Source organism: Schistocerca cancellata, chromosome 3 (assembly GCF_023864275.1).
Source record: "Schistocerca cancellata isolate TAMUIC-IGC-003103 chromosome 3, iqSchCanc2.1, whole genome shotgun sequence".
NCBI classification, from domain to species: Eukaryota; Metazoa; Arthropoda; class Insecta; order Orthoptera; family Acrididae; genus Schistocerca; species Schistocerca cancellata.
Window position 1 is genome coordinate 354465732 of NC_064628.1, and position 27434 is coordinate 354493165.

The following is a 27434-nucleotide window of genomic DNA, read 5'->3' on the forward strand; positions in this document are numbered from 1 at the left end:
AAAACACAAATAATTTTAGCACCAATGATTTGGCACATTAATATATCCGTTTTATAATCGATTACCAGTAATGAATAAAAATATCTGTTATGACGGGGTTCAAGCAAATACAGAAAATACCGGTTATTCAGAACTAAAATACTGGTATCTGTTTTAACCGGTCGGTTTTTCGCATCCCCACTTTGTGCAGGTGCGGTGAAATGCAGATCATTTGCATATCCAAGCATGCCAGTTTGACGTTGGTTTGCACTCCTCCTCCACGGTACTGTAAATTTAATGGCCAGCAGTGTGGTTTCCTTCATAATGTCCCGAATTTAACTCCCCGCCGTGATACTTGCGGTGAGACGGTAGTGCGTCACGGAGAGACGTCGCGACAGGCGGGGGAGAGGGTGAGGGGGGGGGGGGGGGGGCGGACAGCGGGAGGAGCCACAGAACTGAACTGGCAGACCACTACCTTACAGAGAGATGACAGCGCCATAGCTCTCGGTGTGATTGCGCGGGCCGCCGGCACGGCCCTCTGGGAGACGCAGAGAGACGTCGCCAGGCCGGCCGTGTCTCGGCTCCTAATATCCTGCCAGGCAACGCCATGGCAGCCGCGGGCCCGTTGGTACGTTTTCGTGGACTCAGAGGCGCCATCTGAAATGCGGGTGATGTCCGCCGCGCCGCAAAACCGACACCGTCGCTTCCACTGTCGGCGCAAATTACGTGGGAGCAGTGTGCGCTGCTCGAAATATCGGGTGTCTGTAGTGTCTGTTCTTTCAGACGTGTCCGATGGATCATACAGGGTGGTCCATTGATAGTGACCGGGCCAAATATCTCACGAAATAAGGATCGAACCAAAAAAACTACAAAGAACGGAACTCGTCTAGCGTGAAAGGGGGAAACCAGATGGCGCTATGGTTGGCCGGCTACATGGCGCTGCCATGGATCAAACGGATATCATATGCGTTTTTTAAATAGGAACCCCCATTTTTATTACATATTCGTGTAGTACGTAAAGATATATGAATGTTTTATTTACACCACTATTTTCGCTTTGTGATATATGGCGCTGTTATAGTCACAAACGTATAAGTACGTGGTATCACGTAACATTCCACCAGTGCGGACGGTATTTGCTTCGTGATACATTACGCGTGTTAAAATGCACCGTTTACCAATTGCGGAAAAGGTCGATATCGTGTTGATGTATGGCTATTGTGATCAAAATGCCCAACGGGCGTGTGCTGTGAATGCTGCTCGGTATCCTGGACGACATCATCCAAGTGTCCGGACCGTTCGGCGGATAGTTACGTTATTTAAGGAAACAGGAAGTGTTCCACCACATGTGAAACGTCAGCCATGACCTGCAACAAATGATCATGCCCAAGTAGGTGTTTTAGCTGCTGTCGCGGCTAATACGCACATCAGTAACAGACAAATTGTGCGAGAATCGGGAATCTCAAAAACGTCAGTGTTGAGAGTGCTACATCAACATCGATTGCATCCGTACCATATTTCTGTGCAGCAGGAATTGCATGGCGACGACTTTGAACGTCGTGTACAGTTCTGCCACAGGACACAGGAGAAATTACGGGACAATGACAGATTTTTGGCACGCGTTCTATTTAGCGACGAAGCGTCATTCACCAACAGCCATAACGTAAACCGGAATAATATGCACTATTGGGCAACGGAAAATCCACGATGGCTGCGTCAAGTGGAACATCACCGACCTTGGTGGGTCAATGTTTATGGTGCGGCATTATGGGAGGAAGGATAATTGGCCCCCATTTTATTAACGGCAATCTAAATGGTGCAATGTATGCTGATTTCCTACGTAATGTTCTACCGATGTTACTACAAGATGTTTCACTGCATGACACAATGGCGATGTAATTTCAACATGACGGATGTCCGGCACATAGCTCGCGTGCGGTTGAGGCGGTACTGAATACCATATTTCATGACAGGTGGATTGGTCGTCGAAGCACCATACGTGCACGTGCACGTTCACTGGATCTGACGTCCCCGGATGGCGAACTACTCGCTGTTCAGAGGAATGTCTTTACACGTATTACCAAATGCATTGAGGAGCATTTTGAGCATTTATTGCATTAATGTGGTATTTACAGGTAATCGCGCTGTAACAGCATGCATTCTCAGAAATAATAAGTTCACAAAGGTACATGTATCACATTGGAACAACCGAAATAAAATGTTCAAACGTACCTACGTTCTGTATTTTAATTTTAAAAACCGACCCGTCACCAAATGTTCGTCTGAAATTGTGAGCCATGTGTTTGTGACTATTACAGTGCCATCTGTCACAAAGCGAAAAAAGTGGTCCAACTAAAACATTCATATTTCTTTACGTACTACACGAATATGTAACAAAAATGGGGGTTGCTATTTAAAAAACGCAGTTGAATCCGTTTGACCTATGGCAGCGCCATCTAGCGGGCCAACCATAGCACCATCTGGTTTCCCCCTTCAAGCTAGACAAGTTTCGTTCTTTGTAGTTTTTTTCGCTTGACCCCTATTTCGTGAGATATTTGGGCTGGTCACGATCAATAGAACACCCTGTATACACTGAGGTGGCAAAAGCCATGGGATACCTTGTAACGCCGGAAATGCATATCTTCCCATTTCCATCTATTGTACTATAATTTTTTTTTCCTTATTTTTGTTACCTGAATATATGACATTTCTGTGTCTTTACATATTGTAATTGTTTTACTATTTGTATATATATATATATATTTATGCATTTATGTCGATGTATAATTGGTTTGTTTCGTAAATATTATTTGTATTTTTACGCTGGGTCTTGCCTAGGGAAAACCGCTATCGAACGATTACATCGATAGCTCGTGTGGAGAACCAAAGTGTTGAGGATCTTTGGTAGTGTTAACTCTGTCGCGTGGAGCGCGGGCAGAGAGGGAGTCTGGCTGGAGTAGCGAGTGGAGCAGGTGTGTTGTGTGAAGCTCCCGCGAGTTGCCGCGCTTTCGGGGTTTGGCAGCATGTAATTGCGCTCGACTTGCGATGATAGTTTCTGACATGGTGTCGCGGACGGGAAGCATTAGCTGGCGCACATCAAGAGCCCGTTTCGTCTGGTGACCGTGTCGAGAAGAAGGCGCGCCAACATCCAGCTTCTGCAACAGCGACGGCCGACAATGAGTGACTGTCGCCACCTCCTCAATCGACGGCTTCAAACCTTCAATCAACCAACAAGGAAGACTGGAAGCACGTAAAGTTTTAGAACTGTATGGCAGACCTCAGCTTTTCAAACTTTTAAAATTGTTGCATCACAAAATTACAGCTACTTAGCATGAACCTTTGTTGCTCATTGTCCCAATTGCATTACCAAGCAGGGTCCCTTCCTTTTCCGGAATGAACCCGAGTGTCGTTCGAATTCCGACGCCAGCATTAAAATACAATCATTCCATTTCACTACTTTAATTTCAAAGTTCAGTTAAAGTATTCATAGCTGGCTACAATACTTAGATTACACAAGCACAAATTAAGAGTGCTAGTTTTGTTACCATATTTTAGCTTACCTGTGACTGCAGCTCAGCTTGGTACGTACTAAATTTTATTATTGTTAATTGTTCAGAATCATTTAATTCAAGTTCAAAGTTAAATCTCTTATTTCTAAATTGCGTATATTCAAGTAGCTTTTGAAATGATTGTTGAGGTAGTCCAAGACTAACCGTATTTTATTGAATTTCGATGTGCTTCAGAAAGAAAGCTCACTATTAACTTCAGTCACTAAATTAACTTTCGATTTTCCGGTTTTATTAATTCTTTTGCTAAATTAAGTCAGAGTGTAGCGAAATTTATTACTTCTGACAAACTATCAGTTTTCACACTACACGTGTCAACCTTCAGTTGCCACGCTTCTAGTGCTAATTATATGTGTAATAATCTTTCTTTTTCAGTTGCTATAGTAATTGTCCTTAGGACTGGCGACCGTAATTTCCCCCAAATCTCAAATATCTAATTACCGCTAGTTGACTGTTAACGTAACGGCCGCACATTTACTTTCTTTATTAACTTTACCCCTATTTCAAAATTAATTTCCACCAGTTTCATTAGCATTTTTCCTTTCATTTAGATGTAACCCTTTCCTCCCTCTTTACCTACAAATTAACCACAGTGACGATTGCTTTTCCCAAATTTCCATTAGGTACACGCGGTTTAATTTTTCACTGTCATTAAGGTCGATAAGTGAGGGGGAGGTTGCAACCTCCTGACATTGTGTCGGACGTCTGTTTGCCCAGCATGCGCAGCAACTGGACGTGGCATGGACTCAAGAAATACTGAGCCGTGTTACCTCTATAGCCTTGCATAATTGCGAAACTGTTACCAGCGCAGGAATTTGTGCACGAACGGACATTCCGATTATGTCCCGTAGATATTCGATGAGATTCATGTCGGACGGTCTGAGTGGCCAGATCATTCGCTCGAATTGTCCAGAATGTTCTTGAAACCAGTCATGAATAACTGTGGCCCAGTGACATGGCACATCGTTGTTTGGGATCCTGAAGTCCATAAATGGCTGCAGATGGTTCAAAATGGTTCAAACGATTCTGACCACTATGGGACTTAACATCTTAGGTCATCGGTCCCCTAGAACTTAGAACTACTTATACCTAACTAACCTAAGGACATCACACACATCCACGCCCGAGGCAGGATTCGAACGTGCGACCGTAGCGGTCATGTGGTTCCAGACTGAAGTGCCTAGAACCGCTCAGCCACAGTGGCCAGCGGCTGCAGATGGTCTCCAAGTAACAGTACATAACCATTTCCAGTCAATGATAGGTTCAGTTGGGCCAGAGAATGCAGTCCATTCCATGTAAACTCAGTCCGCATCATCTTGGTGCCTCCAGCAGCTAGCACAGTCTCTTGTTGACAGCCTGGGTTCCACGGCTTTGGTGGGGTCTGCGCCGCTATCAAACCCTACCACCAGCTCTTACAAACTGAAATTGAGACTCATCTGTCCAGGCCACGGTTTTCCAGTCGTCTAGGGACCAACCAAAATGGTCACGAGCACAGGAGCGGCGCTGCAGGTGACGTCGTGCTGTTAGGAACTGCGCTCGCGTCGGTCGCCTCCTGCCGTAACCCATTAACGCCATAGGTAGCCACATCGTCCTAACAGACACGTTCGCCATACATCCCTCACTGATTTCTGCGGCTATTTGATGCAGTGTTGCTTGTCTGTAAGCGCTGACAACTCTACGCAAACGCCGCTGCTCTTGCTCGTTAAGTGAACGCCTTCGCCCACTGCGTTGTCGGTGGTGAGAGATAATGCCTAAAATCTGGTATTATCGGCACGCTCTTGACACTGTGCAGTTCCAGATACTGAATTTCCTGACGATTTGCGAAATGGAACATCTCTTAGCCTCGCTCCACCTACCAATCCGCGCTGAAAGTTTGTTAACTCCCGTTGTGTGGCCATAATCACGTCAGAAATCTTTTTACATGAATCACCTGAGTACAAATGACAGTTCCGCCAATGCACTGCCCTTTTATACCTCGTGTACCTGGTACTGCAGCCACCTGTATATGTGCACATCACTATCCCACGACGTTTGTCACCTCAGTATATGTAACGAGGAGTAGGTGGCCCAGTGATCCCTTCAGTGAGGATGCACAATACGCTCTACCGCTTACGGGTATCAACGATATGCTACGAGTAATTAGGGTAATGGGCAGGGGCACTACGTCCGTAGTGTGCTGATAAATTGGAAGTTTTAATGTAAGGATGGCCGAGGCCGTCAGAGAGACCGTTCACGAGAAACGGAAAAATCCGTGTTCGAGTCCCAGTCGCGTACAATTTTTCTGCTTTCCCCAATAATGTATTTCGATGCCCAGTGGCAGCTAATGTTTTGATTTCGTCTGTATATGTTGGAAATATCAGTTTGTTAACTCCCGTTGTGTGGCCATAATCACGTCAGAAATCTTTTTACATGAATCACCTGAGTACAAATGACAGTTCCGCCAATGCACTGCCCTTTTATACCTCGTGTACCTGGTACTGCAGCCACCTGTATATGTGCACATCACTATCCCACGACGTTTGTCACCTCAGTATATGTAACGAGGAGTAGGTGGCCCAGTGATCCCTTCAGTGAGGATGCACAATACGCTCTACCGCTTACGGGTATCAACGATATGCTACGAGTAATTAGGGTAATGGGCAGGGGCACTACGTCCGTAGTGTGCTGATAAATTGGAAGTTTTAATGTAAGGATGGCCGAGGCCGTCAGAGAGACCGTTCACGAGAAACGGAAAAATCCGTGTTCGAGTCCCAGTCGCGTACAATTTTTCTGCTTTCCCCAATAATGTATTTCGATGCCCAGTGGCAGCTAATGTTTTGATTTCGTCTGTATATGTTGGAAATATCAGTTTGTTAACTCCCGTTGTGTGGCCATAATCACGTCAGAAATCTTTTTACATGAATCACCTGAGTACAAATGACAGTTCCGCCAATGCACTGCCCTTTTATACCTCGTGTACCTGGTACTGCAGCCACCTGTATATGTGCACATCACTATCCCACGACGTTTGTCACCTCAGTATATGTAACGAGGAGTAGGTGGCCCAGTGATCCCTTCAGTGAGGATGCACAATACGCTCTACCGCTTACGGGTATCAACGATATGCTACGAGTAATTAGGGTAATGGGCAGGGGCACTACGTCCGTAGTGTGCTGATAAATTGGAAGTTTTAATGTAAGGATGGCCGAGGCCGTCAGAGAGACCGTTCACGAGAAACGGAAAAATCCGTGTTCGAGTCCCAGTCGCGTACAATTTTTCTGCTTTCCCCAATAATGTATTTCGATGCCCAGTGGCAGCTAATGTTTTGATTTCGTCTGTATATGTTGGAAATATCAGTTTGTTAACTCCCGTTGTGTGGCCATAATCACGTCAGAAATCTTTTTACATGAATCACCTGAGTACAAATGACAGTTCCGCCAATGCACTGCCCTTTTATACCTCGTGTACCTGGTACTGCAGCCACCTGTATATGTGCACATCACTATCCCACGACGTTTGTCACCTCAGTATATGTAACGAGGAGTAGGTGGCCCAGTGATCCCTTCAGTGAGGATGCACAATACGCTCTACCGCTTACGGGTATCAACGATATGCTACGAGTAATTAGGGTAATGGGCAGGGGCACTACGTCCGTAGTGTGCTGATAAATTGGAAGTTTTAATGTAAGGATGGCCGAGGCCGTCAGAGAGACCGTTCACGAGAAACGGAAAAATCCGTGTTCGAGTCCCAGTCGCGTACAATTTTTCTGCTTTCCCCAATAATGTATTTCGATGCCCAGTGGCAGCTAATGTTTTGATTTCGTCTGTATATGTTGGAAATATCAGTTTACGTGTGAAAGTTGCTATCTATTGAAATAAACTTTGTAAGGTTTCTAGTTTATTTTTATCGTTCAATGAACGTGATGTGACCTCTCTTTATATTCGATGTATCATACTTCACGTTTGTACACTGGATATTTTTCAAACTGATGCCTTCATATAGTCGATACGTTACGCCACAGCGCTTCTGAGTACAACCAATGTGATCTTCGGTTGTCAGTAGCATGTCGTTGCCTGTGTAGCACTCAGTGAGAAGTAAGTCAAAGAGGCGGCTATTGGTGAAGCTACTTAGAGGCCTGGAAATAACTAAGAGAACGCAGATATGCAAAAGCACGGGATACTGCTTTTCGGAAAGAAGGTGTCCGCAAATTATATTTACAACTTAAGACCTAAACAAAATTTAGAACTATACCAAATATTAACAAATGCTTATCAGCACGTGATAAGATAACTTATAAAGCTTTTTTTTACCTTCCAGGTGACGCAATTTTTATTCCGAATTGCCGCGCGGGGTGGCCGCGTGGTTTGAGGCGCCTTTTCACGGATTGCGTGGCCCCTCCCGCCGGAGGTTCGAGTCCTCCCTCGAGCATGGGTGTGTGTGTTGTTCTTAGAATAAGTTAGTTCGAGCAGTGTGTAAGTCTAGGGACCGGTGACCTCAGCAGTTTGGTCCCTTAGGAATTCACACACATTTGAACATTTTTATTCCGAATTGACTTTATAAAATTAATAGAAAATTCATTGCTTGGTCTGGCTCATATACAGGGTGGTCCACTGATAGTGACTGGGCCAAATATCTCACGAAATAAGCATCAAACGAAAAAACTACAAAGAACAAAACTCGTCTAGCTTGAAGGGGGAAACCAGATGGCGCTATGGTTGGACCGCTAGATGGCGCTGCCATAGGTCAAACGGATATCAAATGCGTTTTTTAAAATACGAACCCCCCATTTCTTATTACATATTCGTGTAGTACATAAAGAAATATGAATGTTTTAGTTGGATCACTTTTTTCGCTTTGTATAGATGGCGCTGTAATAGTCACAAACGTATAAGTACGTGGTATCACGTAACATTCAGCCAGTACGGACGGTATTTGCTTCGTGATACATCACCCGTGTTAAAATGGACCGTTTACCAACTGCGGAAAGGTCGATATCGTGTTGAGGTATGGATATTGTGATCAAAATGCCCAACGGGCGTGTGCTATGTATACTGCTCGGTATCCTGGACGACATCAACCAAGTGTCCGAACCGTTCGCCTGATAGTCACGTTATTTAAGGAAGCAGGAAGTGTTCAGCCACATGTGAAAACTCAAGCACGATCTGCAACAAATGATGATGCCCAAGTAGGTGTTTTAGCTGCTGTCGCCGCAAATCCGCAAATCAGTAGTAGACAAATTGCGCGAGAATCGGGAATCTCAAAAACGTCGGTGTTGAGAATGCTACATCAACATCGATTGCACCCGTACCATATTTCTATGCACCAGGAATTGCATGGCGACGAATTTGTACGTCTTGTACAGTTCTGCCACTGGGCACAAGAGAAATTACGGGACGATGGCAGATTTTTTGCACGCGTTCTATTTAGCGACGAAACGTCATTCACCAACAGCGGTAACGTAAACCGGCATGATATGCACTATTGGGCAACGGAAAATCCACGATGGCTACGACAAGTGGAACATCAGTGACGTTGGCGGGTTAATGTATGGTGCGGCATTATGGGAGGAAGGATAATTGACCCCCATTATATCGATGGCAATCTAAATGCTGCAATGTATGCTGATTTCCTATGTAATCTTCGACCGATGTTACTATAAGATGTTTCCCTGCATGACAGAATGGCGAGTTCTTCTAACACGATGGATGTCCGGTACATAGCTCGCGTGCGGCTGAAGCGGTATTGAATAGCATATTTCATGACAGGTGGATTGGACGTCGAAGCACCATACCATGGCTCTCACGTCCACCGGATCTGACGTCCCCGTATTTCTTTCTGTGGGCAATGTTGAAGGATATTTGCTATCATGATCCACCGACAACGCCTGACAACGTGCGTCAGCGCATTGTCAATGCATGTGCGAACATTACGGAAGGCGAACTACCTGCTGTTGAGAGGAATGTCGTTACACGTATTGCCAAATGCATTGAGGTTGACGGACATCATTTAGAGCATTTATTGCATTAATGTGGTATTTACAGTTAATCACGCTGTAGCAGCATGCGTTCTCAGAAATGATAAGTTCACAAAGGTACATGTATCACATTGGAACAACAGAAATAAAATGTTCAAATGTTCGTACGTTCTGTATTTTAATTTTAAAAACCGACCTGTTACCAACTGTTCGTCTAAAATTGTGAGCTATGTGTTTGTCACTATTATAGCGCCATCTATCACAAATCGAAAAAAGTGGTCCAACTAAAACATTCATATTTCTTTACGTACTACACGAATAAGTAATAAAAAACGGGGGTTCCTATTTTAAAAAACCGCAGTTGATATCCGTTTCACCTATCTCAGCGCCATCTGGCGGCCCAACCATAGCACCATCTGATTTCCCCCTTCAAGCTAGACAAGTTTCGTTCTTTCTAGATTTTTCGTTTGACGCTTATTTCGTGAGATATTTGGCCCGGTCACGATCAATGGTCCACCCTGTAGACAAACTCCGATACCCAAGTGCAAAGGCACTCTCGATCACGGTATGGAAGGCAATCACCACCCTGGCCCACTACTCGGGAGGGGGAATACGTCATTTATAGATCTTGTAGTGTTTGCAATAAGAAGGGGGCGGATCGCCCCTTTGTTTCAGACGCCAGCGTGTACAAGATATTGTAGGCGTTGATAGGAGTAAGGCAAAATCGGCGCCTACGGAGACCAGAGAGTTGAAAATGACATGATCAACGATGCACAGTGTCTTGTATAAGAGCTTACGGCTATAGCCCTACAAGGTGCAGCTGCTTCAGGCATTAAAACCTACCGACAAATGTCAGCGCAAACAGTTTCGCTGCGGACTTGCTAGGCATGAGAGGGGGAAGGGGAAACGCAAACAATGACTTTTTGGAAAAAATTTGTTTCTCCGATGAGGCAAACTGAACCGTCATAACCTTCGTATATGTGGTTCACAGCATGCACGTTACACTTGAAATGGAAAGATTCAGTCACAAGGTCGATGTCTGATGTGGACTGATGCACAATTACATCACTAGTACATTCTTTTTCATCGAGTCTATCGTTAACGGTGCCGTTTACCTGGACATCTTACAAGAGTTTGCTGCACCACAACTGTAATATGTACATCCTGGTATTCCAGCAGGATGGGATACCACCCCACTGGTCCCTAAATATCCGTCAATTTCTAGATGAAAAGTTTCCAGATAGGTGGACTGATCCAATTCGATCACCTGGCATTACACCACTAGACTGTCTTCCTGTGGGGTTTTGTAAATATCTGATGTGTCGAACGAAAGTTAGAGACCTACAGGACTCGAAGGCACACATTCGCAATGTATCTGAACACCGCGAAGATCTTGAATCGTACGCAGAGAGAAATGGAATTACGGCTAGACATTATCCGTGCCACTAAGGATGCACAGACTTACGTATGTGACAATGGATACAAAACTTTATGAGTTACCTCATCACATGCTGAAAATCATTGGTTAGTATCTAGTGTAATTTTAAAGGTATTAAAGTCATACGTTCTAAACGTAATTTATGGACACTGTGTATGATTTTGTTAGATCTGATTTGAAAAGTGTGAAGACGTTCAGGTAACGTTGTCGCGGTATTGCTAGCTCGCGGTATTCATGATAAGTTGGAGAAACGCAATTTTTTCAGCATTATTTTTCTTTATTGGTTCGGGGCAGTTAGTTTTGTTGTCGAGACATGATTAAAGTAAGTTATCCGCTTATGTAGCTTGGTCTCAGAGTTGCAAATTCATCACTCCTTTACCATTTCAGCAACGTGTTATATGGCACAGTACTAAATTTTACAAAAAATTAATTTTGTAAAAATTTTTGCAATTTCTCTGGAACCAGAGTTTCACAATGTTTCTGAATGCTAGTTCTTCTACATCAGTCAGTAAATTTATTTTCTTCCAAAGTCTCCTAACGAAAGTTTTATTTTCTAATCGTGTGTTGCCACATCGCTCAAGCTTGAAACATGATGTGCTTAGCACATCTGTTGTTTCCTTGCATTGCACTTGGTGTTGTATTTTATAGTTCATCACTTCCGAGCAGTACCGAGCTACCGTTGCCACACGGTAAGTCGTGAAAATTTGTTAGAGCCAGGCTAACATCAACCAGTACACAGTAAAATCGTTCACAGTCAAGACTTGCATTTCAAATTATTATCAGATTTACTTCAGTAAAGTTCAATTCGGATCTTATTTCCTATGCAGACATTCTTACTCCTCGAATGCAGTCTGTTCACGTTTATATTGGTTTAGTGTTCTGAATTTTGTTTAATCAGCCTGCGTACATAAATGTATAGAGCATTTTCAGAGAAGTGTTTTGGGTAGTTATTCTTTCAAAATCCGATTTGTAATTTTATGCGGAATTTTTTATTCTGTTAGCTTTGTGCGTTGGAAACGTAAGACAAGCATTGTGACGTCACGCATTGTAGCACTGCACAATACACAATCTCACAGGACAGCTTACTTAATATATAGTTTTACGTTTTCTATTTAGTTTTCGTAGGTTACAGCAACCCAATTTCAGATGGATTTGGCGACTCTTTTTATCAAATGGTATTCACATGCATTATTCAGGTTCAGCTTTTACACAGACACATACGAAAGTTAAGAATGGGCAACCAGATTACATACACAACAACAACAACAAGAATAAAAAACGAAAAATAAAATAAAAGTTACAACTGCACTGAAAACTCATTTAACTGAGAACAACGTTGATGAACACCTTGGTTTTGACTGAAGTAATGTACAGTATAGTTGTTTGCAAACACCTCAGCCAGACAAAATTTTCGCTCTTAATTTATATCTCGGCCTATCGCTACTAGTTTCGATCTACGAGGTGCATTCAAGTTCTAAGGCCTCCGATTTTTTTTCTAATTAACTACTCACCCGAAATCGATGAAACTGGCGTTACTTCTCGACGTAATCGCCCTGCAGACGTACACATTTTTCACAACGCTGACGCCATGATTCCATGGCAGCGGCGAAGGCTTCTTTAGGAGTCTGTTTTGACCACTGGAAAATCGCTGAGGCAATAGCAGCACGGCTGGTGAATGTGCGGCCACGGAGGGTGTCTTTCATTGTTGGAAAAAGCCAAAAGTCACTAGGAGCCAGGTCAGGTGAGTAGGGAGCATGAGGAATCACTTCAAAGTTGTTATCACGAAGAAACTGTTGCGTAACGTTAGCTCGATGTGCGGGTGCGTTGTCTTGGTGAAACAGCACACGCGCAGCCCTTCCCGGACGTTTTTGTTGCAGTGCAGGAAGGAATTTGTTCTTCAAAACATTTTCGTAGGATTCACCTGTAACCGTAGTGCCCTTTGGAACGCAATGGGTAAGGATGACGCCCACGCTGTCCCAGAATATGGACACCATCATTTTTTCAGCACTAGCGGTTACCCGAAATTTTTTTGGTGGCGGTGAATCTGTGTGCTTCCATTGAGCTGACTGGCGCTTTGTTTCTGGATTGAAAAATGGCATCCACGTCTATCCATTGTCACAACTGACGAAAAGAAAGTCCCATTCATGCTGTCGTTGCGCGTCAACATTGCTCGGAAACATGCCACACGGCAGCCATGTGGTTGTCCGTCAGCATCGTGGCACCCACCTGGATGACACTTTTCGCATTTTCAGGACGTCATGCAGGATTGTGTGCACAGAACCCACAGAAATGCCAACTCTGGAGGCGACCTGTTCAACAGTCATTCGGCGATCCCCCAAAACAGTTCTCTCCACTTTCTCGATCATGTCGTCAGACTGGCTTGTGCGAGCCCGAGATTGTTTCGGTTTGATGTCACACGATGTTCTGCCTTCATTAAAGTGTCGCATCCACGAACGCACTTTCAACACATCCATAACTCCATCACCACATGTCTCCTTCAACTGTCGATGAATTTCAATTGGTTTCACACCACGCAAATTCAGAAAACGAATGATTGCACGCTGTTCAAGTAAGGAAAACGTCGCCATTTTAAGTATTTAAAACAGTTCTCATTCTCGCCGCTTGCGGTAAAATTCCATCTGCCGTACGGTGCTGCCATCTCTGGGACGTATTGACAATGAACGGGGCCTCATTTTAAAACAATGCGCATGTTTCTATCTCTTTCCAGTCCGGAGAAAAAAAATCGGAGGCCTTAGAACTTGAATGCACCTCGTATAACTGAACAGTCATGTCTGTTGATGTTTAATATCGTACGCAAGGAAAATTGTATCAGGGGCACCCGCAGGTTTTCATCTTAGCCGGAAATCTGGGTTAGGTTCCCGGTCGTCCACAAATTTTCATTGTAGTCATCCCATTATGTTGATAGTCTTCTGTTGTTCTGCGTAGATCTTCTGCTGAATTTTAGGTTCTTGAAATCTTACATCTCCTCTTCTTTTATGATAATTTCAAAATCGTTGTCTCTTCTTAAAATTTTGGTATTTAACTGCAAAAATACTGCTTTGGTAACTGGCTGGCTACTTCTTCGTTTTGTCATTTTCTGCTCTCTAATAAAACAGTTTTGCACAGTCGCAATTACGTCACTTTCTTTTATACGTCCTAGCTGCCGACTATTGCTATAAAGAAAACTGCCTCCTTGACGCAAAAATATCACTCCTTTCCACTGTTAAACGACACGTCACTGCTATATATCTTCACAAGTCCATGTCACAGCTTCAGCGCCTCCACTTTCAATTGCCACTTCCATCTTAAGAACAATTCGTTCAAATTAAACTTTTTGTCTTGGATAAAATCACTATCTTTTACATATGCATAATACAATATGCATAATACAGAACTCATATAAATCATGGGGGTATATACATTTATATTTCACTTCGTTATATTTGCATTGACACACACATAAATTGATGCAAAACAATTTGATAAGATACAGAATACCATGAGTTAACACCACACACAACATCTGTCGCTAAAATCTATGAGTCTGGAAACATACCATCAGACTTTCGGAAGAAATGTCATCCACACAATATCGAAGATAGCAAGAGCAGCTGAAGTGCGAGAACAATTGCACAGTCAGTTGAACGTCTCATGCCTACAAGTTGCCGAAAAGAAAAACAAAGAGAATAATGGGAAAGAAACAAGAGGAGCTGCTAGGCAAGGATCAGTTTGGCTGTACGAAAGGTAAGGCCACCAGAGAGGCTGTTCTGATGCTGAGACGGGTAATGAAAGCAAGACTAAAGAAAAATCAAGGAACATTCAAAGGACTTGAATGTCTGTAAAAAGCGTTCGGCAATCTAAAGTGGTGTAATATGTTCTAAATTCTGAGAAAAATAGGAATAAGTTGTAGGAAAAGTCGGGAAATACACAATATGTATATGAGTCAAAGGGAGAAATAAGAATGAAAGACCATGAACGAAGTGCTCGGGTGTTCTCTTCGGTCTCCACACCGAAGGAGCAATGAAACAAATAAAAGCTAGATTCAAGAGTGGGTTAAATTTCAGGGTGAAAGGACATCAATGGTACGATTCGTTGATGACAATGTTATCCTCAGTGAAAGAAATGATTACAGGACAATTTAACCGAAGAAATACGTAAGTAATGAGGAAGAGCAAAAGTTAGATTATCAAAATTGCGAACCACAAGGTAGATGAAATGAAGGAATTCTGCTATCTTGAAAGCAAAATTCCACATGATAAATGAAGCAAGGAGGACATAAAAAGCAGATTAATATAAACAAAGAGGGCGTTCTTGGCCAAGAGAAGTCTGGTACTATGAAAAAATGGCGTTAATCTGCGGAAGAAATTTCTAAGAATGTACATCTGCAGCGTAGTACTATATGGTAACAGTGACAGACTGTGGGAAAACCGAAAATGTAGAGATCCGAAAAGTTTAAGCTTTGGTGCTATAGAAGGATGTTTAAAATTAGGTAGAATAATAAGGTAATGGGATGAAGAGGTTAGCCACAGAATCGACGAAGAAAGGAACGTATGGAAAACACTGACAAGGAGAACGGAGGAAGAGATACTACACGTGTTAAGACGCCACGGAACAACGTATATGGCACTAGATGGAGCTGTAGAGGGTGGTGACTGAAGGTGAAGACAGACATTGGAATTCATCGAGCAAATAATTGACGCTGTAGAACTCAAGTGCAACTCTGAGACGGAGAGGCTGGCTCCAGCGAGGAATTCGTAGCGGGCTGCATCATATCAGCAAGAAGGTTGCTGACAAAACGTATGTTTTGATTTAAAAACTGCCGCATTCACCCAAATTCTTACACTCATTTTGCGTGATGACAGAACAGTTACTCAAGACATTGTAGTTTGTTTTCACAACATACCTTAATTTTTGGACGTTTCTTTCAATGTTCCAGTTACAGAGCTACAGTACACTGAAGCGGCAAAGAAACTAGTATAGTTATTCGTATTCAAATACAGAGATACATAAAAACGCAGAGTACGGTGCTGCGGTCAGCAACGCCTATATAATACACAGTTATTAGATCGGTTACTGCCACTACAGTGGTAGGTTATCAAGATTTACGTGAGTTTGATGTTACAGTCGATGCATGCGTGATGGAACACAGCATCTCTGAGGTAGCTAGGAAGTGGGGATTTTCTCGTACGACCATTTCACCAGTGTACCATGAATATCAGGTATCCGGTAAAAATCAAATCTCCGACAACGCTGCGGCCGGAAAAAGATTCCACAAGATCGGGACCAACGATGACTGAATAGAAGCGTTCAGCGTGACGGAAGTGCAACCCTTCGGAAAACCGCTGCGCATTTCAATGCCGGGCCATCAACAAGTGTCACCGTACGAACTATTCAACGAAACATCATCGATACGGGCTTTCGGAGCCGGAGGCCCACTCGTGTACGCTTTATGACTGCACAACACAAAAGTTTTAATCCTCGCCTGGGCCCATCAACACCGACATTGGACTGCTGATGACTGGAAACATGTTGACTGGTCAGACGAGAGTCTTTTCAAATTGTATCGAGAGGATGGACGTGTACGGGTATGGTAACAACCTCATGAATCCATGGACACTGCAGGCAGGACGACTCTGGCAGGGGACACGTATGTAAGCTTCCTGTCCGATCACCTGCAGCGATTCATGTCGATTATGCATTACGACGGACTTGGTCAATTCCAGCAGGCCCACGCGACACACTACACGTCCAGAATTGCTACAGACTGGCTCCAAGAACACTCTTCTGAGTTTAAACACTTCCGCTGGCCACCAAACTCTCCAGACATGAATATTATTGAGCATATCTGGAATGCTTTGCAACGTGCTGTTCAGAAGTGATCTCCACCCCATTGTACTCTTAGGGATCTATGGACAGCTCTGCAAGATTCAGTTCCCTCCAGCACTGCTTCATACATTAGTCGAGTTCATGCCACGTCGTAATGCGACACTACTGTGTGCTCGCGGAGGCTCTATACAATATTAGGCAGGTGTACCAGTTTGTTTGGCCCTTCATTGTATTATAGGATAGATATTTGAACGGATAGAACGAAGACAATTACAGAGCGAAACCGGGCAGCAGTCAAACAGCCACTGGACTCGCGTTCGGGAGGGTGGCTGTTCACATCCCCGTCCGGACAATCAGGTTTGTGTTTTATGTCGTCCCTCTAAACTTCCTATGGAGAATGGTGCGACTGTGTTCTGAGCGTATACAGCAGACTGCCTTTCAGTTGTTTCCAAATCCAAGCTTCTGCTGCGTCTCTAATGACCATTCGTCGACGGGACGTTAAACTGTAATCTCCCGTCCTTCCTTCGAATTCTATTTCGCTACAGTGAAAATATTGAGGGAGGAGCGCTACAGCAAATATAAACGGATCACCGCCTTGGTAAACAGTAATTAACGAGAATGCGGCGTAGTTTGCTGCGTGTAACGGTCGGATTAGTTTTACTGTTATTGCCACTAAGTAAACAAACCTTTTGCCGCCTGCAGGCGTTCTAGAGCAGAGAAACCTACCTATTAGCGTTTCGTCGTCTTTCATGTTATTTACATCTTCTAGTAAGAATCTTAATTGGACAACGCAATACAAAGGAGTATGTATGAATTACGCAGCACTCCAGCCTGTATTAACCATACTCGGTGAAACACAAGTGTAAGGATCTAGTACTCCCACATGGATTTTTCTGTGAATCCTATTATTTGTTAATTATCTTTAAGGTTGGCAGGCCGGTGCAATAATGAAACAGCGTCTGACTACCAAGAACGGGTGGTGTGATGCCGTGAGGACAGTGTTTGCGCGGTGCAGGTTTAGTACCCTTGCTGATACTGAGAGACATAACCTGCGCAGTCAAGATGGACGTGTGCGTTGCCTTATTCTTTCGGTGACTCGTTAGAGTTAAATATTCAGTGCAAAATTTCTCATGCACAGCAATTTTTACCGAATGTTCTCGTCTATGCAGTTCGTTAACAAAGTAACCAGTAAAACGCAGTCGTTACTTATTCGCATTACGAGGCATTATCAGAAAGTAAGTGTACTGTGATCATAATGGTCTGTGACCGCTTGAGTATTGGCAACAGTGACTGGTAGATGGGGATCCTCCGATCAGAGTGAGCATGGTAGGAACACACTAAAACGCACACTCACGTTGTAGTGTCGAGTTGCGTGAAAGATGGTAAGAAGTCCCGGCAAAATGTGTGAGGCACGTGGATGTGACCTGCTTCCTATACGCACAAGGAACATCTACCGAAATTTTTTAGCGAATCAAAACGGTGTTTATGAACACAACGAGCGTGTTTGAATGGTGCAGGGAGTTTAGTGAAGGCAGTGGAAGCCTTCAATTTTGATGCCTTAATTATGTGAAATTTGCTTTATATGACGTATATGATATGCAAGAGCATGAAATGTTACGTAAAACTGTTACGAAAACTTTATCTTTCGCGGTAACGTTATAAGAAAACTGCGACCTTATGCTCTTTTGTTTAATCTGAGTTACTTTCGTAAAAGTAAAGAATGATAATAATTACTGTTAACTTTCATTTACTTTTGAACAGCAAAATAGCTACGGCCCATAGTTAGCTTAGAAACAATTCGTTTGGTATTTTACTGATCATGAAAAGAAATGAAGTTTAATTTCATAATAATTGCACTCAGAAAGTTTTTGGACTTCAACAAAAATAAATTACTGCCTGTTCTGATGAATGTAATATGCAAATAGTAATTACACACAAAATGGCTTTTGAAATAATCACGAACCAAATGAAAAGATCCGTATTTCATTTCCTCACTTTTAATGAATGAAATCCATTTCGTCTTTTTATCTAAAGTGAAGGAGGATCTTCAAATAACGTAGTCGTAATGCAATATTTATTTTTTATGCTTTAATGAACATTCAGTCTGCGCACATGAATTAGATTCACTTTTATCAGCGACAGAGAACTAATTCCCTCCGAGACCTAGTAGCAAGAGAACAAGAGAGCTTTTTACTCGTGTATGTCGTCTTATAACATCTTAACAGTCTCATTTTTATTTCAGTACTAGTTAAAAGCTTCATGCCTCTCTGAATTAAGTAGATGTTGGTACTGATAAACTTAAATATTTTACGTTCACTTGAGCGTACTTGATGCTGTCACTTAATAACTATTTCTCTCGAAACAGAGGAAAATTCGTTCAGTATCGCTGTGACGCCACAAATGCCGCTGAATGTTGAGCCTTGCAAGCACACTTGCATGTGGGATTGACTTTCAACAACAAAACTCTCTTCACTTCGTACATATGCAGTTAATTGTTGAGGACTGTCTTTTTGCTTTTGGTTGCATTCGTACCGTTTCGACAAAAATATTACATACAGAGTCTTTCATTGGACTGTTGTTGTTCTGGTGTTCAGTCCAAAGACTGTTTTAATGCAGCTCTCCATGCTACTCTATCCTGTGCAAGTCTCTTCATCTCCAAGTAACTACCACGATGTACATCCTAGTGAATCTGCTTAGTGCATTCATCTCTTGGGCTCCCTCTACGATTTTTACGCCCCGCGCTTTCCCCCAGTACTGAATTTGTGATCCATTGATGCCTCAGAATGTGTCCTAGCAACAGATCCCTTCTTCTAGTGAGGTTGCGCCAGAAATTTTTCTTCTCCCCAATTCTATTCAGTGCCTCCTCATTTAGTTATGTGATGTACCCATATAATTCTCAGCACTCTTGAGCATTTGCTCTATATTGACTGTTGTCGCTTGACAGAGGTCTGTGTTTTAAGAGATGCACCCAGTATTTTTATTCGTCCACCTACTCAGACAAAGTGGTCAAAACCAGATATGGGCATACAGGCCTCAGTTTTATTTTGCTTTTTATAATTATATTTGATGTCTGCATAACGACATAAAATATTACGCAAAACCTTAACACGTTTCAGGAGGAATTTTGCGGATGCTTGTTTCGACGTATTTCACACATCTTAGTTACAATGCCACATGGTCAGTTCTTTGGAGATTTTTTTCTTTAGATTTTTATGGAAAATAAAGTTGTGGAATCGTGTCATGTGATATTGACGTTTGTTCGATTTGTTTCTAAATAGTCATTACATTCAGTGTTCTTCACAAAGGAGAAATCATTCAGTAATTATTACATTATTGGAGTTTTCCAATACTCTTGTTTAAAAACACTGGAAAGCCAAAGGAACTGGCACAGCTGACTAATATCATGTAGGACCCCCGTGAGCACGCAGAAATGCCGCAACACGACGTGGCATGCACTCGACTAACATCTGAAGCAGTGCTGGAGGGAACTGACACCATGAATCATGCAGGGCTATCCATAAATCCGTAAGAGGACTAGGTGGTGGAGATCTCTTCTGAACAGCATATCGCAAGACATCCCAGATATGCTCACTAATGTTCACGTCTGGTGAGTCTGGTGGCCAGCGGAAGTGTTTAAACACCTAATGGTGTTTCTGGAGCCAACCCGAAGCAATTCTGGACTTATGGGGTGTCGCATTGTCCTCTTGGAATTGTCCAAGTCCGTCGAAATGTACAATGGACACGAATGGACGCAGGTGATCAGACAAGATGCTTACGTACGTGTCACCTGTGAGTCGTATCCACACATATCAGGAGTCCCATATCACGCCAATTGCACACGCCCCACACCATTACGGAGCCTCCACCAGCTTGACACTGGACTCGCATTCGGGAGGACGACGGTTCAATCCCGCGTCCGGCCATCCTGATTTAGGTTTTCCGTGATTTCCCTAGATCACTCCAGGCAAATGCCGGGATGGTTCCTTTAAAAGGGCACGGTCGACTTCCTTCCCCGTCCTTCCCTAATCCGATGAGACCGATGACCTCGCTGTCTGGTCTCCTTCCTCAAAACCAACCAACCAACCACCAGCTTGAACAGTCTCCTGCGGGAATGCAGGGTCCATCGATTAATGAGGTTGTCCCCTTGCCCGTACACGTCCATCCACTCGATACAATTTGAAACGAAAATCGTCCGACCAGTCAGCATGTTTCCAGTCATCAACAGTCCAAAGCCCGTGCTGATGGGCCCAGGTCACGCGTAAGATTTTGTGTCGTGCAGTCGTGAAGGGTACATGAGTGGGCCTCCGGCTCGAAAGCTTATATCGATGATTTTTCGTTGAATGGTACGCACGCTGATACTTTTTGATGGCCCATCACTGAAATCTGCAGCAATTTGCGGAAGGGTTGCACTTCTGTCACGTTGAACGATTCTCTTCAGTCGGCGTTGGTCCCGTTCTTGTAGCGATGACGGAGATTTGATGTTTTACCGGATTCCTGATATTCACGGTACACTCGTGAAATGGTCTTACCGGAAAATCCTCACTTCATCGCTACGTCGGAGATGCTGTGTCCCATCGCTCGTGCGCCGACTATAACACCGCCTTCAAACTCACTTAAATCTTGATAACCTGCCATTGTGGCGGCAGTAACCGATTTAACAACTGTGCCTGACACTTGCTGTCTTATATAGCCGTTGCCGACCGCAGCGCCGTATTCTGCCTGTTTACATATCTCCGTATTTGAATATGTATGCCTATACCATTCTCTTTGACGCGTCAGTGTACAATTGTAACGTTGTATGGAGAATTGTAATCTGCTGAATTTCTGCCGTGTTGTTGAGGTGAAAGCGAAGCGCAACAGCTCGTCGGGCAGGCTGAGCATCGATGCGAGGACCCTCGAAAGCGGACAGTAACGTGGAGAGGTTGGCCAAGTTGTCGAAGGAGGCTGACAGCATGAAGGACGACCAGGGAGTTTTCCTCCGTAGGTCAGGTATCTCATTATTCATGGATACATGAAAAAGAACAGTTTAGCATCAAAATACACATACGACAGGTTGATATGTCGGCTGAGTACGATGTTTCATTAGTAGAGAAATTCTTACAAGAAAGCATCGTTCATCTTTATTTTATTGTTTGTTGTGATAGGTTTCTATTCCGGTATGCTTCTTCGATGTATTTGCCTGTGGTGTCGTTTTATTTGAGGCACTGTTGTACGGCGGTTATTTACTGCACCGCATGCATTGTTCATAGTCTGTGATGTGGTTCACAGTCAGTTTTATTGCCTTACGATGCCACTACACGTCATTGAGAAGCGTCCTTGGTAGAGAAATCGTTTGTGGTGCACCACGGGCCTTAGATGACAGCAGTGAACGACTGCTGCGAAGATATGTACGGGTGAACAGACGTACAACTGCTGAGCAACTAACTGCCCAGATTAACCAACAGTGTCTCGTCAACGAACGTTCAGCGAACGTTGCTGCTTATGGGCCTCCACAGCAATTGCTTGGTTCATACACCCGTGCTGCCTACTGTTCATCGGCCACGAAGGCTGGAATTCGCAAGACAGTACCACATCTGAACGTCCACCGAGTGGCGACAGATGGTCTTTTCAGATTACTCACGGCTTATGCTACATATTAAAGATGGTCGTTGGCGTGTACGATGTGAAACGTCTGAAAGCAAACGAAGATGGAGCATTGCGGTATGGGGAATGTTTTCGTGCCACGTCCTGAGTGGTCTCTTTATTCCGGAAGGCACAGTGGACCAACAAAAGTATGCATCTGTCCTTGGGGACTGCGAACACTCCTACATGCAGTTTACTTTTGCTCTGCACAGTGGCATCTACCAGCAGGACAATGCAACGCGCCACACAGTTCGCAGTGTGCGAGCGTGGTTCGATTACACTAGAATGAGTTAATCATACTCCCATGGCCACGAAACACCACGGATTAAAACCCAGTCGACGTAATGTGGGACCACCTACATAGTGCTATTAGCGTCAACGGATCCTCAACCGAGAAACAACGCAGCTGTCCGTCGAAGCGGACCGCGCTAAAAAAGATAGTTATTCAAGCTTTTGACAGGCAGCCACGTTTATGTGACTTGACAGAGTATGAGTTACTCATGTTCAGAAGTTATTGTACGGTGCAGGGTACAAGTTCTTCCGGAAGGACACGGTGTGATAGACAGATGTAACAAGTAAATGTTAAGAGTTTATGCCCTTGAGCGAAACCATAAGAGCGTCTTTCGAGCATAACAGGTGTGTCCAGCGTGGTGTGATGGATGTGGGTGTAGGGACATTGTTTTACTCCATATCACTTTTTTTCAGCACAGTTCCTTTTTTTAAAAAAAAGTTTCTGGTAAAATACACATTATAAATATATCATTTGTTGAAATCAAAAAAGTTCTTGTCTTTAAAAAAAATAATTCTCGTATTTTTGCAATAATAGTAAGATTTCTTGCTATTCTGCATTAGTTATTGTATTTCAAAACAATAAATGAAAATTTTACAGTTTTCTAAAAATAAATATTTGGAACATAGGTCCTTTCCCCCTAAGCAGCCACTGCCATTAGGGTCTGATCTCAGCACAGCCAAACTTTTTAGAGTGGATTAGATGTACTTAACGTTCCAACTGGTCTGTAATGAGGAGATCGTCCACAACAGAGGAACAAGTATACACAATAACTATTTACAATGAAAAACAAGTACGAGAATGCAAATGTACCTACCACAGATCCCAAGTGGAATGATCGTCTTGGATATGGAATGAGTCAAAAAAATTTTAAACGAATTTTCATTTATGAAGTGATACACACTGACTAGAAGAATCATTATACAATACTTATTTACAGGTGTGTTGTGTGACGCTCCCGCGAGTTGCCGCGCTTTCGGGGTTGGGCAGCATGTAATTGCGCTCGACTTGCTATGATAGTTTCTGACATGGTGCCGCGGACGGGAAGCATTAGCTGGCGCACATCAAGAGCCCGTTTCGCCTGGTGACCGTGTCGAGAAGAAGGCGCGCCAACATCCAGCTTCTGCAACAGCGACGGCCGACAATGAGTGACTGTCGCCACCTCCTCGATCGACGGCTTCAAACCTTCAATCAACCAACAAGGAAGACTGGAAGCACGTGATGTTTTAGAACTGTATGGCAGACCTCAGCTTTTCAAACTGTACCATTTACGTAACTATAATTACAGCAACTTATTATGAACATTTGTTGCTCATTGTCCCAATTGCATTAGCAAGCAGGGTCCCTTCCTTTTCCGGGATGAGCCCCAGTGTCGTTGAAATTCAAACGCCAGCATTAAAGTAATATTATAGCATTTCACTGCTTTAATTTCAAAGTTCAGTTAAAGTTTTCATAGCTGGCTACAATATTTAGATTACACAAGCACAAACTAAGAGTGCGAGTTTTGTTACCGTATTTTAGCTTGCCTGTGACTGCAGCTCAGCTTGGTACGTACTAAATTTTACTATTGTTAATTGTTCAGAATCATTTAATTCAAGTTCAAAGTTAAATCTCTTATTTCTAAATTGTGTAGATTCAAGTAGCTTTTGAAATGATTGTTGAGGTAGTCCAAGACTAACCGTATTTTACTGAATTTCGATGTGCTATAGAAACAAAGCTCAATTAACTTTCGATTTTCCAGTTTTATTAATTTTTTTGCTAAATTAAGTTAGAGTGTAGCAAAATTTATTACTTCTGACAAACTTCCAGTTTTCACACTACACGTGTCAACCTTCAGTTGCCACGCTTCTAGTGCTAATTATATATGTAATAACCTTTCTTTTTCAGTTACTATAGTAATTGTCCATAGGACTGGCGACCGTGATTTTCCCCAAATATCTAATTACCGCTAGTTAACTGTTAACGTAACGGCCGCACATTTACTTTCTTTATTAACTTTACCCCTTTTCAAAATTAATTTCCACCAGTTTCATTTGCATTTTTCCTTTCATTTAGATGTAACCCTTTCCTCCCTCTTTACAGACAAATTAACTTCGGTGACGATTGCTTTTCCCAAATTTCCATTAGGTACACGCGGTTTAATTTTTTAATGTCATTAAGGTCGAAAAGTTAGGGGGAGGTTACACGTGGCGACTGTGACAGGACAATCTTCAGATTTGAGGTTGTTCTGGACACGAAATTTGTATGGTGCAAATGTCGTAACAAAGTATTGGTTACGTCAGCGAGATTAAGTAGTGGGAGGAATCTTAATTAGATTTGAGATTTGTCATTTATATTGAAAATTATTAAAATGAGTGAAGGCAACAATTACCTAAATTTGGTAGACTTGGATACGGAACAATCGGTCGAACAGTGGAAAATGCGCACCGCGGTACCCATTGTTCAGGGGCAGGCGGCTAGCATGAAAGACGCGACCGCCGAAACGCAACAAAGAGCAGAAATGGAATTCCAAACTTTAGAAAATGTTTCGGAATCGGAAGCGAAAATCAAATCTGAACCCCTTGATGACGAATACGGGGGAACATATATAGAGGAACCAGCTACGGAAGTAAAACCGGTAGTTTCCGGGAATTTAACTGATTTATTGAATGTTTTGATTAATGAAATCAAGAGTCAATCGGCAGAAATTAAAGCTCTGTCTGCCAAGCAAGAAGCTCAGCCTTCCAAGCAAGAAGCTCAGTCTGAAAAAATTGAACGAAAGCTAGACAATCAGAACAAAGCTATTAATGTTGTTAACAACAATGTTGGAGTTGTTAACACAAAAGTTGATAAAATCAAAGAAGATATTGTTGTGATTAATACCGAAATCGGTAATCTTAAACAGGAAATGATAGGCGTTCAGGCGGAAATTGCGAGCATAAATACTCGTTTTTATTCCGAAATTAGCAGAATCGAGAAAAGTGTAGGAGAAGCAGTTGCTCCGATCATCGAGAATAAGGTGACGGAACAAATTCAATTAGTGAAAAAAGAGGATCAAAGGAAGGTGGAGACTTTAAAGGCTTTAGTATCCGAAGTAGATACCAAAGTGACGAAGCAAGCTAATACCTGCGAAGAGAAAAAAAGGGAAGTAGAAACGCTTGCGACAACCACTTGCCAAGTAATTACGAGAGTGTCGGAATTAGAAAAGAAACTTGACGAAAAACAGAGATATGTGCCGATCTGTGCACATAGTTCGGAATTGTTGACGAAAGAGGAGCGGTTCGACCCCTTGAAAAAAGGCGGTATACACCCGACAGATTTCATTAAAAATTGTGAAAGAGTTTTACCCAGATCATGGACTAATGAGAGAAAAATTAATGCGGTTATTGATGTGTTGGCTGGTGATGCCAAGCGTTGGGGCTTAAACCTCAACATTACGAAACTGACTTTTGACGAGTTTAAAAATTTGTTTCTGGCTGAATACTGGTCAGAGCAAAAACAGCAAAGTGTCTGGCGCGAATTTGTCGTATCGAGGCCTTTCGGTGCGAATTCGCGCGGCTCGATGAAGGAGTTTTGTGAGGGCTGGATCCGCAAGTTGGAATATTTGCGTGATCGCCGCACGGAATCCGAAATAGTCTGGGAACTCTACAAGAAGCTTCCAGATGATACAAAACGCTACGTAGGAAGCAATTACAGGACAATCAATGATTTCCTGGGAAGAGTTGAGGACGAGGACTATTGGCGCAGTAATCGCGACAGTGATAGAGGCCGTGGTAACAACAACGGGTACCACAGCAACCACAACAACGATAACTATGGGAATAATGCATACCGCAATCTTGGCAGCAATAACAATAGTGGTTCGGGCCGTAATGACAATCGGTGCAATGCAAATAATAACAGGAATGATGGAAACCAGTATCATACTAGCGTGATACTGGCTTCGCAGAATAGTAATAACGCCAGAGGGTGTGATCAGCCGCCTCAGCAGCATCCGGGGAGCGTATCTGCTGGGACGAGACAGGGAAACCATTAGCCGCGCCGGTGAGGGGCCGACCGGGCGTGGAGAAATTTTGGAGGCCCAATAACAAGAGAAAACCCAGGTGTCGTCGTTATGAAAATTCCGTATGGAATAATCAACGGCGGGAGAGTGTGCCAGTGTTAAGAGAAAGGAGTGCGCCCACAAGTAGTAGATCAGCTGTATACACGGCAGTAGAAAATACATTCACTGTCAGTGAGAACAATTTAAGTAGTGTTCCGGAAATCGATTATAAAGTGGCAGCTGTAATACCCACAGCGGAACTGGAGATTGAGTTTAAGAATGATTCGCAAGTGTTGAGAGAAGATCAGATGTCGGATAAAACGTCCGTCATCGAGCGAGGGGTTGCAGAGAGGGATGGGGGTCTGGTTAAGGCAGTTCGGTCGCTTATACGACGAACTAAGAGATTATAGGGGCCTGTACGGGAGAAATGTTTATGGGGAGTGCGGGCAGGATTTGCCGCGTCTCGTCCCGCAGGAAGATAGTGTTTGTGAAATGATGGAAAGTTCTGGCCCTAACCGGCAGACTTTACCAGAAACAGTTGATGTTAATGGGGAGCACGAGCAAGATTCCTCCTGTTTCGTCCAGCAGGAGTTAGATGTTGAAGTAGTAACGGAAGTTCTGGCACTAACCGGCAGACCTTACCGAAAGTTGTAGTGGTAGAAGTAGCCGACCTATCCGACGCAAACCTCCAGTTTAAACATTGCGAGAGTATTAAGGAGAAAGATGACGAAAATTTTAGT